The sequence below is a fragment of the Grus americana genome, chromosome 11 (genome assembly GCF_028858705.1).
Source record: "Grus americana isolate bGruAme1 chromosome 11, bGruAme1.mat, whole genome shotgun sequence".
NCBI classification, from domain to species: domain Eukaryota; kingdom Metazoa; phylum Chordata; class Aves; order Gruiformes; family Gruidae; genus Grus; species Grus americana.
Window position 1 is genome coordinate 21,977,787 of NC_072862.1, and position 17,142 is coordinate 21,994,928.

General features: G+C 38.9%; 1 protein-coding gene across 1 annotated transcript in view; it reads left to right on the top strand.

The window, feature by feature from the left end:
* Positions 1-2,053: 2,053 nt before the first annotated feature.
* The window catches only part of TSEN2 (tRNA splicing endonuclease subunit 2), a 43,531-nt gene continuing 28,442 nt past the window's right edge, over positions 2,054-17,142 (top strand). Inside the window, exon 1 of the mRNA XM_054837819.1 lies at positions 2,054-2,093. The gene's annotated coding sequence lies outside the window, so the exon portion shown is untranslated. The remainder of the gene's footprint in view (positions 2,094-17,142) is intronic.

Consider the following 17,142-nt stretch of genomic DNA (forward strand, 5'->3'; position numbering starts at 1 on the left):
TGGTTAGCAGCCAAGGGGCCGAGGATACAAATTATAATAGCATTTCCTTCCCCAGAAACCATTGTGCCAGGGGATGGGAGCTATGCAGACCCAGCTGTTCCTGCCTTCTGCAGCTATCCTGAGGTCAATGGCAACCTTAAGGAGCATCTTGCCAGTTCCATAAGGCAACAAACTTCTTCCCAACAGCTCTAGTTGTGAGAGAACTAAGTGAGAACTTACAGGCAGTTTTCCTGCTGAGCATGACTTCATGATCAAGATTTTTTTAAATTATTGCAGTGGGGCTGAAACCAGAAGGAGTGCACTTCTGCAAAAGCAAAGACAAATGTAACCCAGAAAATTAGTTCCTAGTCTGCACTGGGACAACATGAGACAGTTCAAGACTTCCATGACTATATGAAGAAAAGCCCTTGTGAAAACCCCTGTTCAGACTCTTATTCTTGAGCCACAGTACTGGAATCTAGTTTTCCTCAGCTCTGGCAGGTATCTTAGCCATTGGGTCGGTTTCTTTTCCAGTTTTTTTCTGACGGACCTCTTCTACTGTGCATACAGAAATAGGCACGGAAAGTTACAGTACTCATCTGGAGGGCAGTGCAGGGACTTGAAACCTTTGTCCCTCACATTACAGGGGAGCGCTTTAACTCACTGGCCTTTCCTTGTCCCTTGTTTGAGCTTTCTCTGATCTGCATTTAGTCAAATTAATACAATCTGGCATTCAGAAGCGCTGAGCAAAAAGCAACTGGACTCAGAATACTTAAATATAGATTTAAGAGCCTAACTTTAGGCACTGGTTTTGAAATTCTTGTGCAATTCACATTGTGAGATAGTGTAGGGACAGCAGTGTGTCTTGGAGACACTTACAACAAACATTCTCCTTTACATTATAAACAAGCCTTAAATAAGTAGTAGATGGAGCTATTACCCAATCTGTTGTGGTGTTTGGTGGTGGTTTTTTTTTTTTTTTTTTTTTTAAAAAAGACATTCTGAAGTACCCTACAGATTTTTGGAAAAATGTCTTATGCACATTTTTTTTCTTTTCAGTAAAATGACAACAACAACAAAATGAATGAGTCCCATGTTACAGATCAGACAATGTTTCTTAACAGGGTTTTAAAGCTTGTTGTTACACAAATGCAATTCCCACTGCCAAGAGTAAGCTAATATATTCTTGGCATGCCTGGTAAGCCTTAAATCACAGACAGTGGGTACATTCTGCTTGACATCCAAAGGAACAAAATTTCACTTTGATAGCTGCATGGTAAAGAACTTCTTATTCAAAATAAAGCCTATTCCACTATGCTTAGACACACAAGATCTCCTCAAGCTCAGTAGGCATTTTGCATATGTTAGGACTGCAGGGCACAAGAATGTTGTCATATGATTGTATCTTCTGATTTTCTTAGAAATTACCCCAGCTGCATTTTAATGCTGCTGCTATAATTTGAAATGAGTAATTGCTCAATGGATTAAGAATCCAACATATTTTATTGGGCATTTTAATATGTCTTTCAAATGTGGTTTCAAAGATAAAATCTCAGCCTCCCAATTGCACCTTTACCGAAGAAAACACGTTGCTCTACTCAGACCTTTCTCAGCTCTCTGGTTTTACACCACTACGTGTGACCAATCCAACAGAGAAGGTTGGTTCAGGAGTGGTATTTCAGCAAACAGCTCAAAATGCTTTGTAACAATCAGTACCAGCTAGTCATTTTACTGATGGGGGAAGCTGGAGCACTGGGGTTGCAGGTGAGTGATTAGCCTGAGATCATCCAGAAAGCCAGCTGCATACTAAGCCTCATTCTTAATCCCCCTGTTACAGTACCTTCTGCAGTATTCCTAAAAATGTTTCTTTTTTCAAGGAAAAATCCACCAGCCATCTTACAAAGCACCATCAGAAAGACTGTAATTTACAAACAAGAAAGCTAAGCTAGGACTGTTCCTTTAAAATTTCATTTCCCTAATTGTGTGTTTGCTTGCAAGTGAGCGACTTTCCCCCCCCCCCCCCCCCAGTGGTTTTGTAAGCTACTTTCTCACGTCTCAAAAGAGCAGGGGTGCCTGGATAACATGTGAAGAAGCACTGCTCTAGATTACCTCAGGTCAGTGTATCTGTTTAATAAACAGCAAACCAAAATGAAACAATCTAATGATATGTTCTCTGAGCAATATAGCATCCAGTTACTGGGCTAGAGCGTATCACTGGAGCTGACTTTGACAAAACAGCTTTTTCCTACTACACACTGGCTCTAAAATCAAGTGTTTCTTTTCTGTTGGTGCAGACTTTATTAAAGCCACCCGTGATAGGAAATACTCATTGGTGTTATAATATTAAAGTAGAAAACTACAGTTTGCAAGAGGCATTAAAGGAGATGAGAAAAGATTCTGTACATTAAAATAAAAATAACAGAAAGATAGAAATCACAAGGGTCTGGTAATACCAAGGGAAGATGAGGAAATAACAGAAGATGAAGTAAAGATTAATTGTTCAATGTCTTCTTTGCTTAAGTCTTCACAGTAAAAGGTCAATTCCTACCAGATGCTTAGAATAATTAGAATTAGCAACAAACTGGAGTATAGAAAGTAGGAAAAGAATAGGTTAAATATGCTCAGCTGGGTTAGATATATTCAAATTAGCAAGCTGTAAGGAAATTTACCCTGGAGTATTTAAGGAAATAGCTGAAACAATCTGAACCATTACATGATTATCTTTAAGAACTCATGGATCACGGAGAAGTAGGTCTCAAAGGACTTAAGAAGGACAAATTTCTTTCTTCTTTTTTTTTTTTTCTTTTCTTTTTTAAAGGAAAAAGAGAGGACCAGGAGAATTGCAGATTAGTCTAGCTTCAAATACCCGATTGGTTACTGATTTGTCATGTAACTGTCCATCTTAGAATATCCAGCCAATAGCAAAATAATAAGCAGTGCACATATTTTTGTCAAGAGTAAAATCATGCTGTGTTAATTTCATTTCCTTTTTTTTGACAGAATAATTGGCCTTGTGAATAAGAGGGAAGCAGTAGATATGCTATGACATGACTTTGCACAATTGAATGTAACATTCATATAAACACGCTGGTGAAGCATTGAAAGGTGAAGCTATTACAGGTGCAAAAATGGATGAAAAAGTATTTCTCAATAGTTTGCTGTCAAACTGAGAAATCATACCAGCTGGGATGCACAAGAATTTTTCTGAGTACATTCTGCTTTGAATTTTTGCTTAATGACTAGGATAACAAAATATATGGTGCACTTAGAACATTTCAAAATCACATCACAGAGACTTAAGTGTTCTGAAGCATAAGATTTTAATTCAACCTGATCTTGAGATATTGGAATAAGTGTCCGGAATCAATACAGTATGGTTCAGCAAACATAGATATGAAGCTTTACCTGCACAAGAAAAAGCTCTAATATGCCATTACAAACCATAGAATAATTGGCAGTGTAACACTGCTGCATGACACGAGTATCTGGATAAAGCAAATCACAATCCCAATACACAACAGTATTATGTTGCTGTTGCTAAAAAAGGCAGGCACTACTTGGTAGCCAGAACATCTGTTTGGCTGACAACTGACTCTTACCACCACCATCCAAGATTGTTGTGTCCTTGCCTTGAGTTTGATGGCACAGTCCTAAGATGTATGAAAAGGAGACAGGGAAGGAGAACTGGGAATACAAAGAAAAGCACCTTATTTCATTTCTCATGTAGGCTGTGAATTTCTTTCCATAGGAAGACCCTGTTTCTTGGTGAGGAGAGCCATCCTCCCAAACCAGTAGTAAACCTGCCCTTATTACATGCACTGTAGTTTTTTCTTGATGGCATTTCAAATATATCGATGTCAACACTGGCTGACAATGCATGCTTCAAATCCAGGGTATACTTTAGAGACAGTAGCACTCTTTCGAAAGACATTTTGAAACCAGACGATTGTATTAATCTGTCTTTCCCTCTCTACTAGACTTACACTAACCAGTCTCTCATGCATAGTCTACTGTTCCCACGAATTGCTGGAGAGTAAGGACTTGATGTTCCCCAGTTCAAGAAAAAGCCTCAGGAAATTGCAAAAAGTCCTAAAAAGCCGCAGTTTGTTTTCATAACATTCTTTTCCTTTTAGAGAAGTAATAGATTTTTTTTTTTTTTTAACATTCTCTCTGATATTTCAGGAGTTAATGGACAGTAATGGTCTTAAAACTGCAGAAAAAAACTATGGCACAAGACACAGGAAAGATAGCTTGGTTAGTTATCAGGGCTTCATTTATGTAGGAAAAAAGGATGTGTAAGTTACACTGAAGAGTTTCAGATTTTTTTTAAATTGTTTTTGTCAGCATCTGTTTCTGAATGGATTTCTAGGTTCCCTCTAGATCCTTTTCTCTAGCTATTTTATTATTTACAAGGCAAACATGTGCACATATACTATGGCTTGATTCCATATTACTTAATTTAAGACCGTCTGAAAGCCAAGCATCCGAGTAGTCTCATTCTACAAAGGGAGGAGGAGTTCAGCGTGGCATTAATCTCCTGCAAAGATTGATGTTTCAGGCTGTGATAGGGCTTGCACTCTGGAGATGCTGCTCCTTCTACAGGCTATGGATGTGAATTTTAGATGACTAAATAAAAATGAGACAAATCATAGCCTATAATACACTCCACAAGAATGTGACACCCTATATCTTCTTTCCAGTCATATACGGAAGGCTTCTTTCTCTCACATAATATATGAAATTTTAAAGGAGTCTGCTACTGTAGCTAAATAATATCATATATCCATGGAACCTAGCAAAGCTGACAGCATTAGTTCACTCCTCTTTCTCTTCCCTTCTTCCTCTGGTCTCCTCTTTTCCTTCTCACCTTCGCATTCATGAGACTTGTAAAATAACGAGAACACAATTATTTTGTGTCCAGCAGGGGAAACTTGAGGCATGAGAAATTTTGGATCTGTCTGAAAAAATCTAAAAATTTACTCTATTATACATCCCATCCAGTTGATTGTATATACTTCTCCCCAAACTGGGATGTGGTCAACAAGATCATTTCTGAGCCTTCATGGTGCTCAAGTGCTGCAGTGAGTTCACTTCACTAGCAACAGTAGTCACTGGCTTTTCCTAGGGGCCTTGACACAGCCTTGCTGAAAGAGCTGAGATTCGCTTTACTGAATATATGCTCAGTCCTGCACAGTGCTGAGCTTCTTTGAGGGGGATCTATGTCATTCTTTTGCACTATATGCACAAGAAGATGGTAAAGGGCATTCAGTATCTTCAGGGGAAAAAAAAAAAAAGCAAAAAAAAAAGCAGTTCATTGCAGGTTCAAGTTCTCAAAGACCATCCTAAGTTTGAATTTATGAATCCGTTCACCTGGAAATCATTGTAAGAGGATCAGATTGAGTTTGTAACACAGGTGTGATCTGATGATAATATTTCTCTTAATATTCAAGAAAAAAGGTTCAAGTTTGCCTTTCCAAAAACATGGTCCAGTCTTGCCTGGGAGCCCATTTCAAAATGCACCATGCATGTTACTGGACCTCCTCCCAAAATATCAGATGCTTAGAACTGGCTGTTCGGGGTAACAGTTCTCTTTGTTTTCAGCTGTTGCATTTATTATTAGAGGACAAGCAACAATACATTAAAAGCTTTCTTAATGTTTGTTTCTATTAGGCAATTGTATTTGCCATGGGGATAATATGCAATCAGGGCTGGAAGAAGCAGCAATGTTTGCAAACTGTGGGTGGGTGAGGTGAAAATTTTTAGCGTGTGCATCCAAGAACAGAAGGAGAAGGGTCTACAAGGCAGACTTTTCATTTAAGTGTGTTCCAAGTATTCAAATGTGGGGAGTTGCTCCTTTAGCAGAAAGTATAAAACGCCTTTAACAGGTTGAATTGAGCAACAGATATCACCACATGATCAGCTGCCACAGTGCTACTATGCTTATCCCTATAAATGAGCTACTTAGTTATTACTTTCAAAGACAGAAATACTTATTCTATATATATGTCCATACTGTTCTCGTTAGCAAAGGTTTATCCACTGAAGGAAACAGCTTACTATGTAAATGTCCTCACCAATGTCCTGTGATAACAGGACCTGCAAGTTAATTGTGTTTCATCAAAGTGTTTCTTTTATTTAGCTTAAACGTGTTGGTTTTTTTCCATTTCACCGGTAACAGCGTTTTTACATCTGGAGCTGCCAACAAAGCCTGCAAAACCCCACCTTTGAGACAACAAACTGACTAACTGTATGTTTAACTACCTGTGTGAATGTGCAATTCACAGATTTGCTCATAAAAGCAAGAGATTTTGCAGGAGCACAGGATACACCTGCTATTGTACAACAGCATCTTGTTACACAGTTTTGTACATTTGACCGCAAATAAACCTAATACAGAAAAAGGGAAGTTATACACAAATGCTCCTCTACAGCAGCCACTCTTTCAGATACTTCTACCACCAACTTCTATTTTTTTCCCTTCACTCTATCAGGAATAGTTCAAGACTCCTAGCTCCTGTCTTGGAACAGGAGAACTGATTAGAAGATCTTGTGGCCCCTTCTAGAACTATTCTTCTATTTCCGTGTTTCAAACTGTGATGTTCAGGTCCTTCTCCAACCCTTCCACCCTGCTTTCCTTAAATGGCGACATCTAACCTCGAGACCCCAAACGCTCTTTACTGCTTCTTCCAATTCCTGTTCTGCTCAGCTGAGAACAACTTGATTATTCATTTTATCTGGAGTAAAAGTGGACACCATTTAAAATACAGTCTTGCCCCAAATCCTTTATTTTACTGAGTTTTCAATGTCATTTCTGTTTTGAAGTAACAGAAAATATGACAGAAACATACACTGGACTAGTTTAGCAGAAGCTGAAGGTTTCAGCCTACTTATCACCATAGATGTTCTTTGATTCAGATGATAGATTTCAACACTTAAGAGAAGAAAGAAAATACAACTGTAAGATAGAAATCATTCTTCTGACTAGATGCTCTTGGAAATCTGTTCCTGAAGCAAATCAAAGGGATCAGTGTTTATCTGTTTTTCAGCATAGCTATTTCCCTGTTATCAGCTGGCTGAAATATGTGTGCAATAACCTATAGCTGAAGTGAGCCTCCCATCTTACCATCAGCTTTTGCAGTTGCTCCCAGAAAATATAATGATGTTTCATTATTGCTCCCACATTGCCCTGAGGTCTGTTATGGAATGTACTAAGACTACACACCGTTGGCCAAGGTATAATAGAAAGAAGCAGGTGGAAAAATAAAATATGATTTTAATTTCCTGCCATATACTAACCTTTTACTATACCCAAAGCAAAGAAGGATTATAAATAAGATCTTACTTTTTGTTTGTCACTTGATTGATGAACTGTTTAAGTAATTCTCACTAAATGTATTTAAAACATATTTTTCCCTGCCACAACGTGCTCTTGGATTTCTTCTCTGGGAACTTGTGTTTACAGAGCTTTGCAAGGCAGAAGTGCTGTAGCTGAGTTAGCAAAATTCCTTGGCTTGCTTTTGTAGGATTGGGCATATAGACAAAATACTGGAGTGACAATCTGTAAGCAGAATACCACTGTTTCAATTTCTGCCAAATTGATAGCAGTGGTTCGCTGCCAGATGATAAAGAAATGACGAAATTATCAGCAAGAGAACTTTGTCACTTACAGACTGTACTGATGTCTGATTATTACTCCAGTTGGGGAATACAGAATTGGGTAAACGTATAACTACAGCAGAATCAAATCAAACCACTTGGCACTAGCCTGGAGAAGCTGACCATCTAGAAGGAGCCGGTGACTAATTAACTGAAGAGCAGATGCCATGTTACAGCAGAAGGCACGGAGTGAACAGAGTGGCCTCTCTCTCTGTTTTTGACTGCACTGTGCAGCTCCGTATTTAACGAAGGTCAGCCATGGTCCTGTGCCTATTCTGAAATAAGCAATGCAGAAATGGGCATTATAAAAAAAATAATAACAAAACCCAACCAAACAAACCCCCCCAAAATCCAAACAACCCCCCCAAACTGATGGTTGTTTCCAATATGTGACCCACTGTGTGCACACTCTTGTCACCTACATGGCAACATATCCTCCTTCATCAGTACTTCTACAGAAAACAAGGTGAACACTCAGAGCAAAACACTGCTTGGACCTTGTATCCACACATGAGCATTTCATCTCTGGTTAACTGACTGACAGTTAACTCAAAGTAGATAATCCCCTTATAAAATCTGGTTTGGACACTCCCCAAACAATTGTTCCAGACTACAAATGTGTAAATTTTTCTCCTTGTTCTGACCCTGTTTGACAGTAGGATGCCAACACCATGCATATCTACTGTAAAGAATCTCAATCCGATTGCTCTCTTTACTTGGTTCAGAAGTGCAAGGTGCAGGCAGCTTTTTGCAGGCACAACCTTCTCATGCTGTGTTCATTCAGAACGTGTATTGTGTTGTTTCACAGATTGCTTCCCTAAGCCAAGTTCATGACGGAGAATTGTTCTTCATCAAAACATGTGTTCTTAGGGTCAGAAAACCCTGGTGAAACAGAAGCACTTTTAATAAAAACAAATGCTGCTTTTATTCCCCGTTAGAAAATTTTCTGCTCCTTGAAGGATGGAGTGTTGTGTGACAAATGTTCTCATTCCTCTTTTATTTTTAATCCAAATTCCCAGCTGTAATTGGCCTCAGGTCACATGCTATTTGTTCTGCCTGAACATCCTCAGATGATAGCAGAAGTCATTGTGAGTCATCTTCTCAGAAAGAGAGGCTACATTGCACATTCTGTCTGAAAGCCAGTCAGAGTGGGGAAAAATGCTCTCAAATGCAGCAACACAAGAGAATTCCCTTTCTGTTTTCTGTGTAAAGAGAGGTAATTTGTGCACCTCCTTTCCCCACACATTAGTCAGCAAAGATAAATGGGGCAGCGGCAAGGCCTGGTTGCTCACGACGAGAGAAAAGGCTGTCCTGACATCAGAGGAAGGGACAGCAGAGCCTGAGCTCACATACAGGTGAGGCAACATGCCAGCCATCAAGTGAGAAAGAGTTGGAAATCACTCATTCTCAGACAGATCTGTAAGCAGGATCACAGTGTGAAGAATTATTGCCACCCTTCTGAAATCACAGCAGTATTCGGATAAACTGGCTTTAAAAATACCGATCAAATAAGTGCTTGGACTCACGTTTCTGACCAACTCTCTGCAGCTACCTGTCTTGACTTTTGACTATTCATTTTCACTCTCAGTTGTTTCAGCAAACAGCTAGATGACATCTAAACATCTTAAGTAGGCTAAGCTGCTCTCTTCCCTGGACTTGTATTCCTGACTCCTTGTCTTGGAGGCCTGTGAATGTTTGGTGGCTGCTCATTAAGTCTCACTTTGTTTTACAGCTAGCTCCGAACACGAAAAGCCTCTCCAGATACTGAAAAGGGAGTACCATTGCATTTATGGCTATATGTCACTGTTCTGTTCATGAAGATGAGAACAGTATCATTTACTTCACAAAATATTTGCTATTTTTCCTACTTCCACAAAAACATGATTCATTTGAAACTTCTTGTCATCCATACTGCCTCTGAGCCAGCACCCTTTCCTGCAGTCGGTGCTCCAAGGTAGGAGAGTACAGGGTCCTTCATGTTAAAGAATTTGTCTTTTGGCCCTTAGTCTGAGCCAGCGTTGACAAGCATGCTTTCTGAAATGATAAGGGGAGGCATGGGGGATATTTTCAGCCTAATCCTGGAAATGGCTGCACATGTACCACCACAGCATATAAGTTCTCTTGTATTCCTTGTGTGACTGGCAGCCACATCTTTGACGGAGAGATTCTAGATATCTCACACACTGGATTTAACACCCTGACTCTACCTCACAACCACCCAGTAGCTTGGGATATCAGACAGAAGGAATTTTTATTTTATTTTCACAAGTAGTAGTTCCATGAAATGTAATAGGTAGGATCAACAGCCTCCATCATCTGCTGCTTCTGTCACATTCCTCCAAGGTTTTGAAAAGAACAGCTGGATTTATGGAATCCTACTAGGGTTTTGTTTTACCCATTTATTTCCTCCTCTGTTTATACATATGACATAAATCAAATCTCTAGAGAATTAAGTCCATTTACCTACAGAATGGTATGATTCTGGCAGCAAGATTGTAAGTAGCTGTTTGTGAAGTCACTCGTCTACAGACACTAGCCTGGAAAAGCCACTTCTAGGGGTGCATGTTAATTTAGCATCTGTAGTCATTCATTCCTTTCTTTGCTGAGATACTTGACTTGGGCTTACTAATTGACTGGGTCCTTTTCTATATGAACACGACTAAAACCAACTGGTTTTCTGTAAAGTGCTATGCAATAAATACAGCTTCTGTCCATGTTTCATTACCTTTGCACTAGTCAATAGTTTTGCTGATGTATATGGAAGTTATTTTGGTTTGTGTTCAATATGAAATATTTTTCAAGGAACATAACTTTTGTATAAAGCAAACATAACGCCTGCTTCATCACACAAGGTTCAACACTGGTAGCATTAGCATATTTTCTAACATTGGGATTAAGCTCTGGAATTACTGTAATTTAATGCAGTACTATTTCTGAAACCTTTTTGTAAATGAACACAGCCAGTATTGCATTTACCAGCTTACCAGACTCTCATGGGAACCATAGACATTTGCACTAGCACCAAATTTGGACCCTGAAATTCTGTATACTAGAAGCTGCAGATAATACCATAGCTGAGCTGGTGCTGATGATAGATAATTATATATTGGCCAGATAATTTCTATAGCAATTTTTAAGCTTTCACAGGAGAAGAAATGGAATAATTTCTTGTCTGAGCAAATGATATTTATTTGCATGCTACTGTGTTAAGGGTAGCTTTGCATCCGAATTAGTAACGTGAATACAGCCTGAACTATGAGGCAATGTGTGGGGATGGCAGAATGCTAACCGAGGGAACAAAATGACAAATCTCTTTCCTTTACATTTTACCCAGCAGTTTAAATACAGAGAATGTAAGTCATCTTATTCTCCTGAACAATACAGGCAAAGAAATTGCTGTATTCTGACTAGCCATACAAGGGGATTATCTTTTGCAACTGGTCCATGTCAAGTAGTGTACCTAGAACTTAAAATTAGTCTTTTACAAGCGCTTATGTAAGCCAAACCTGTTTACTAACAATATGCTGTGTGTTGTCACCACATGAGTGACTCAGCATGGCAGCACCTCATAGCATCAGTATGTAAAAGGAGGAAGCGACGGGGGGCAAAAAAGATATAGATGTCAGATGACATACTTCTGTGGAAACAGTTGCTTTTGGTCACACAAAATGTGTGGGTTGGCATGTGCATAAACATTTACAACAAAAGAATGCTTCTGGTACGCTAATTTTTTTCAGTGTCATAAGTTATTCTGCAATGTGATACAGAATCATCCTGGATGAAGCTGAAGAGTTTGCACAGGAAAATTTTAAAATATCCAGTACAGTTTTAAAAGATGACTAAGTTTCAAAAGAGCTCGTGCATGAAATAATACCCAGGTTATATCTTATCTGCCTATGCCAAAGTGGAAAAAAAGTTGTGGTAGAATGGTTTGTTCCTTTCTTTCTGTGCTTCTTTGGGAGAATGGGGCAAAATCTGACAGCAGGGTGTTCTGGGAAGGAGCAAAGGTCATGTGGTCCTGCTATATCCATTGTCAGAAGATCTGGAAGCCCTGGTCTGTGTCATTTAGCAAGGTCTGACTTCTACTGCAGCCTTTAATTCAAATTCTTGGTGAATCCTGATCTCAGTAGCCAAAAACTCTAGGGACACTCTTAGAATAATCCTCAGGCTGTAGAAAACTAAAGGATAACTCTTGGCAGCATGTACTGTATTGTAAGAGAGCCTTTCCAATATGCATGGTTTATTAAAGACAGTGAAATTGCTATATATTCCTCTTCCTTCAAATAATATACCTCCACATCTCTTTATAACAACTCCTTTATTCCCGCAATGATGAGGCTGTCACATAAATCACACACGTACAACAAGCAGGATTAATTATAGCTCCAGAAAAACGCTTGCCCACATTCCCACCCCTCCACAGCCCACAAACCCCTGTGGCAATTAAAATATGTGGATTATGGGTTGCTTCCCTAGGGTCACTGGAAAGCTAAGGACAGATGCTTGGAATCCTCTTTCTGTCAGTAATGCTGCTGCTCTCTTAGACATTAGTACCAAATAAATAAATAATCTAGGGCCAAGTTGGTTTTACTATATTTTGAAACCTCACGTTGATGCAACAGGACCTTGCAGTGCTGCAATAGGCCTGTGTTTGAAAAAGGCAACAAAAGTTTCACCTCATCTCAGTACCAGACAAAGCCACGTGAAGTTCATGAACAGTAGACATTTGGTGCAGCTCCCAAATGGGAAGACCTGCTTGTGGTAGATTTGTCCTAGGTGCCCTTCGCAGGCTTTCAAAGTGATGGGAATGAAGTACGATGACCAAATGGTCTATGTTAAGATGTTAGAAAGCATTCACACGGGGAGGGATACAAGTTAGTGTGTTTGCAAATGCAACTGGAAATAGTGGAACACAATTAAGAAAAAGAGCTTTGGTTAAAAAATTAAGAAATACTGAAAAGCCATAAATGAAGAATATTTTTTCCATGGTAAGTTCCATTTCTTGGCATCTTGAAAGCAAATTTACCCTAGTATTTAAGGTAAACCTTAGTCACTTTAATCTTCCCGAGATGTCTCTCACTTACAAAAGTGTTTCTCAAAACTAGGGAAGACCCCAGTGGAGGAGTAAGGAGTATATCCTGTGCTTATGTGGTACATTGCAGGGAATTCCTGATGTTTGTCTCTCTTCTTTCCCTCTTTGTTCTCTACCCATTTCTCTTTCCTTTCTGGCAGCAATGTGAAGAGTGAATTGATGTCTCTGAGCCAGGAAGGGTAAAGGAGACCAAAGGCTGCAAGCTTAGACAATAGCTGTGACTGTCTGCCTGGGTCACATTATTACAGGAAAGAAGGGAAAAAATTCTAAAAAGCTTGAGAAACACCAAATTGTTGAGTTATTTTACAGGTTATCATTCTTGCTTTATGGGAAGTTCAGCAACTCAGATCAAAGAAATATGCAGTTGCAGACTTTCTAGCTGTGAAAGAAGTTTAAAACATTGCATGAAGGCAGACTGGGAGATGGTTCAGGTAGGGTTTGCTTTCAAACCCAAAGTTCTCTATAATTCTCTCAATGTTAACAGAAGAGAGGAATTTACTTTAGGATCATCAGAACGTTTAGGTTGAGGACATGCTTAATATTAATGCTCAGTACAGACCTAAAGATAGAGTAAATAAAATGCTAGCAATTTTACTGAAGAAAACAATTCTGTGTGGGCTAACAGTCCATTTTACCCCTTTCACCTCTTTTTATGGTTGTAAACTTTGTAGCACGAGTTTCATGAAATGAAGATTCTGGCCACTCATGTGAAAAAACACTCTTAGAATTAATTATATTAACATTGTTCCCAGCCATTTAAAAAATATTCATTCTACTGTGTCTGCCTTTATTTTCCATTGCAGTTGATGAAGTGAAGCTTCCCTTCTTCCTGGAAGACTCGCCTTGATTATTGCCAGTCTGAACTAACTGCTACTGGAAATTCTTCTCCCAAAAGTGGTTGCAATTAGGTAGTAAATTATGAACCCCCTGGGCTTCCATAGAGTTACATGTCCTGATAATGTCACCAAAATATTGTATAGCACAGTCCGACCCAAATGACATTGGATCTTTTTGTTCAATGGCACTAGACAGATAGCAGTGGAGTATCTCTGAAGAAAGCTAGTACAATGGCACCTCCTTTTTGTTTTGGCTATACAATGATAAGATATAGCAGACTCCTGTTTTTCTTATGAAACAAGTTGATATCCACTACCTCCTTTCTTCACTGATAATTAGAATCTGCTAATTCTGAATACATACTGCCTCACAGAAATGTAACATAGATCACACTTTTAATTCTTCTTTTCAAATAACAGTTAGCAGCCTGAATCTAGGTATTCTGTGGTGCAAATAAAGTTGTTATATTGTAGGTAAAGTATATATATTTAAGTTATTTATGTAGAGTGATGTTATTTAACTTTGCAGCAATGTGACAGAGACTAAACAGTTGAATTTGCCTTGAAGTTCTGGTATGTGAAGAAACACTGGTGAGATTATCTACATGGATATTGTATGCAGACGTCTAAATTACAATGATGAGCTCCAGACCGTTCCTAATCCTCAACCTCTTATTTAAAAAATGAGAGATAGAGATAACCTGAATAACATTTAGCCTTTCAGCAGTATCATGCCTGTGGTTATTTTGCACACCTCTGAAAAGATTGCCCATGTGTAAGTAGCAGAGAAGCAGGGCTGGCACTGGGAGTCTCAGATCGCAGTTCCCAAACCCCTCTCAGTGTGTATGACAAGTCGGAATGGGGACCCCTGTGCTGCTGTACCCACGGCTTCAGAGCTGCTCTCCAGGGGAGGATGTCTTTCCTCTGAAACCTAACATCACCTGGCTATTTCAGTTGCGTGTTGAGAAAGGCATTACCTCTTGAGAATGAGCTCAAACCCATGAAGTTTAGGTCTTTACTCAGCATAACACATGTATTTTTTCCACAGCTGTGCTTTCATTTCAGCAAAGACAATAGCTTTTGTAGAAATGCAACATTTTACATTGTTTTTTCACACCTTCCTCTGAAGCAGGAGGAAAGGTCATACTGAAATACATACTACCAGATTAAAAAGAGCAGGAGTCTGATACAGCTTAGCAATTCCTAACTATTTTTCTGGCACGTTAGAGGATACTTGTACTTAAATTTGCCATCCATAAAAATATGTGCGTTCTTACATGGGAAAATTTTGATTAACAGAGCATGGGTTCATTTCATCTCTCTGTACTGATTCAATGTCACTTGTAATGTAAAATCAGAAACTATAGAAGGCAGAAGCAAGGAATTAATTTTGTGTGAATACCTGTCATGTTTGAATTGATAGAATAATTCCTCAGTGATGTAAACAAATGATGGTCCTAAGACCCTCTAGAATTGATGTTACATGGACAAATACAAGGCTCCCATTTTATCAGATCTCATGGAGCAGGCTTTTCTGTGGTTCAGAATCTGAACTTCTCCCATTACTGCTGGTTTGGAGTTGTAGAGGTGAAGGAACAGTTAAATGCTGTCCTTAAGAGCAGTTTTACTTTAATCCACTTTTTCTGGGTCTTTCCAATTTGCTGCAGCCTGCATACGGACCATGAGTGTGCGTTAGAAAGCCTTTTCAAATTCCTGCTGCTTGCCTATGAGACCAGAATATTCCTTACGGAGTAAGGAGGTTTATGGAGATTTTAAATATGCATTATAGATACTTAATAGGATGAAGGAGTAAATTTGCATTTAGATAGATGCTACTATTCCTATGAATACATAATCATTTTTAAAATGAATTTTTCTAAAATAATTACTTTTAAAGGATTTTTAAAAGGAATTATAAGAAATAATAAGTCTTAAATAACAGTACCATTCTCTATTAATATCAAAGTAAGTGGAGTGGTATGTAAGTGGCTTCATTCTGTTTTGCAAATAAGTAAGTGAGGTGTTATTTGCCAAGTGCCTGTCAGAATGGGGAACAGGACCCAGTACTCATATTTGTAGTCTAGCATCCTGTCTGCCTGGGCCATGGTGCCTCTAAATAGCCTGCTGGAAAGGTGTCAGAAATGTGGCATTTTTGTGTAAGTCTATGGGGAAAGTGTATAGACCTTGCATAATAGTCAGTTGCTGTTTATTTATTCCAAGTATTCAAATCCAACCACAAGTCATTTTTAATCAGACAGTGTTGACTCAAGGGATTCATACACCCATTGCAAGAATTGATGCAATCGTGCTACAGTCTTGCAATGAGTTGTGTTAATAGTTTGTAGTCCCAAGACTTGCCATTAATATACAATACTGACATCAGGCTGCCATTGGATAACCATGCCATTAATATACCCAGCACTCTCAAACCCTAAGATTTTTGCAAGAATCCATGAGTATTTACTTTGTATGATTTCCGTAGCAAGCAGTAAGGACTGATACATGCGTATGACTTTATCATGTGTTTGAGGACAACAGGCACGTAGATTTATGTGTTTAAGAAGTTATATTGACTACAGACATTGCAGAAACATTTTTTTGCTAACTACAAGCCTGGCAAATTTAGCTTCGGTTCTGGAACACAAGATAAGAGTCTTTCAGGTTCCTTGCATGTGTCCAAACGTATAAAGTTCTAGAGGTCAGATTAGGCCCTCAAATTCATCGATGCTATGCCTGGTATCAGCAAACCATGCCCTCAGTGACCTACCTGCCACTTACAATGACTTTGTATAGATGTAATCGATTGAAAGTCAGTAAACAATTCTATTTGAAGTTTCAGGAGATGAACTGTAATCAGCAGTTCACTCACTTGGAGTTGTGTTAACTCTACAGTATGAGGAGGAGTGAAAAAAACAAGTTTTTAAACTGGTCAGCTGATACGAACAAAGTACAACTCTACTGAAGAAGCAGCGCTGTGCGCATGCTAATTTTCAGAGTAGACTTGCACTTAATTTAAACCAAACAGCATATTTACCAGAGATTATGTATGGATCTCAGGGAACTTCTCAAGCATTAACCAATTTAGTCTTTCAACACTTCTGAAAGCTAGATGACATTACAGAGAATGTTCTGTTCCTTAGTAAGGTAACGAAAACTTTATGCTGACCTTATCAGAATTACTTTCTCTACTCGCATGTTGATTCAACAAGATGGGAACAGGAGGTAAAAGTAGTAGCTCAGCATAAACTATAGTTTGGTAAACAGTATTGGTGGACACAAATACCTCCAAGAGCAAAGGAAAATCGTCCATTTCAAAGCTGCATTTCTTGGGCCTCTCAATTTAGAATAAGGTGATAACCTGCTCAGAAAAAAACCTGCCCAGCAGGCCTCTAAAAAATCTAATTCTGTCTTTTACCAGGTGGTTACCAGGTTGTCATCTGGTGATGGTAAACATTTGGTGAGAGACTTGTTTTGAACAAGTTTATCTACCACACATCGAGACCGATATTTTTGTTTTAAAAGGGCAGCGTGGTTATAGTGCCCACCACTCATCAGACTTCTAACGGGAATAATACTAGT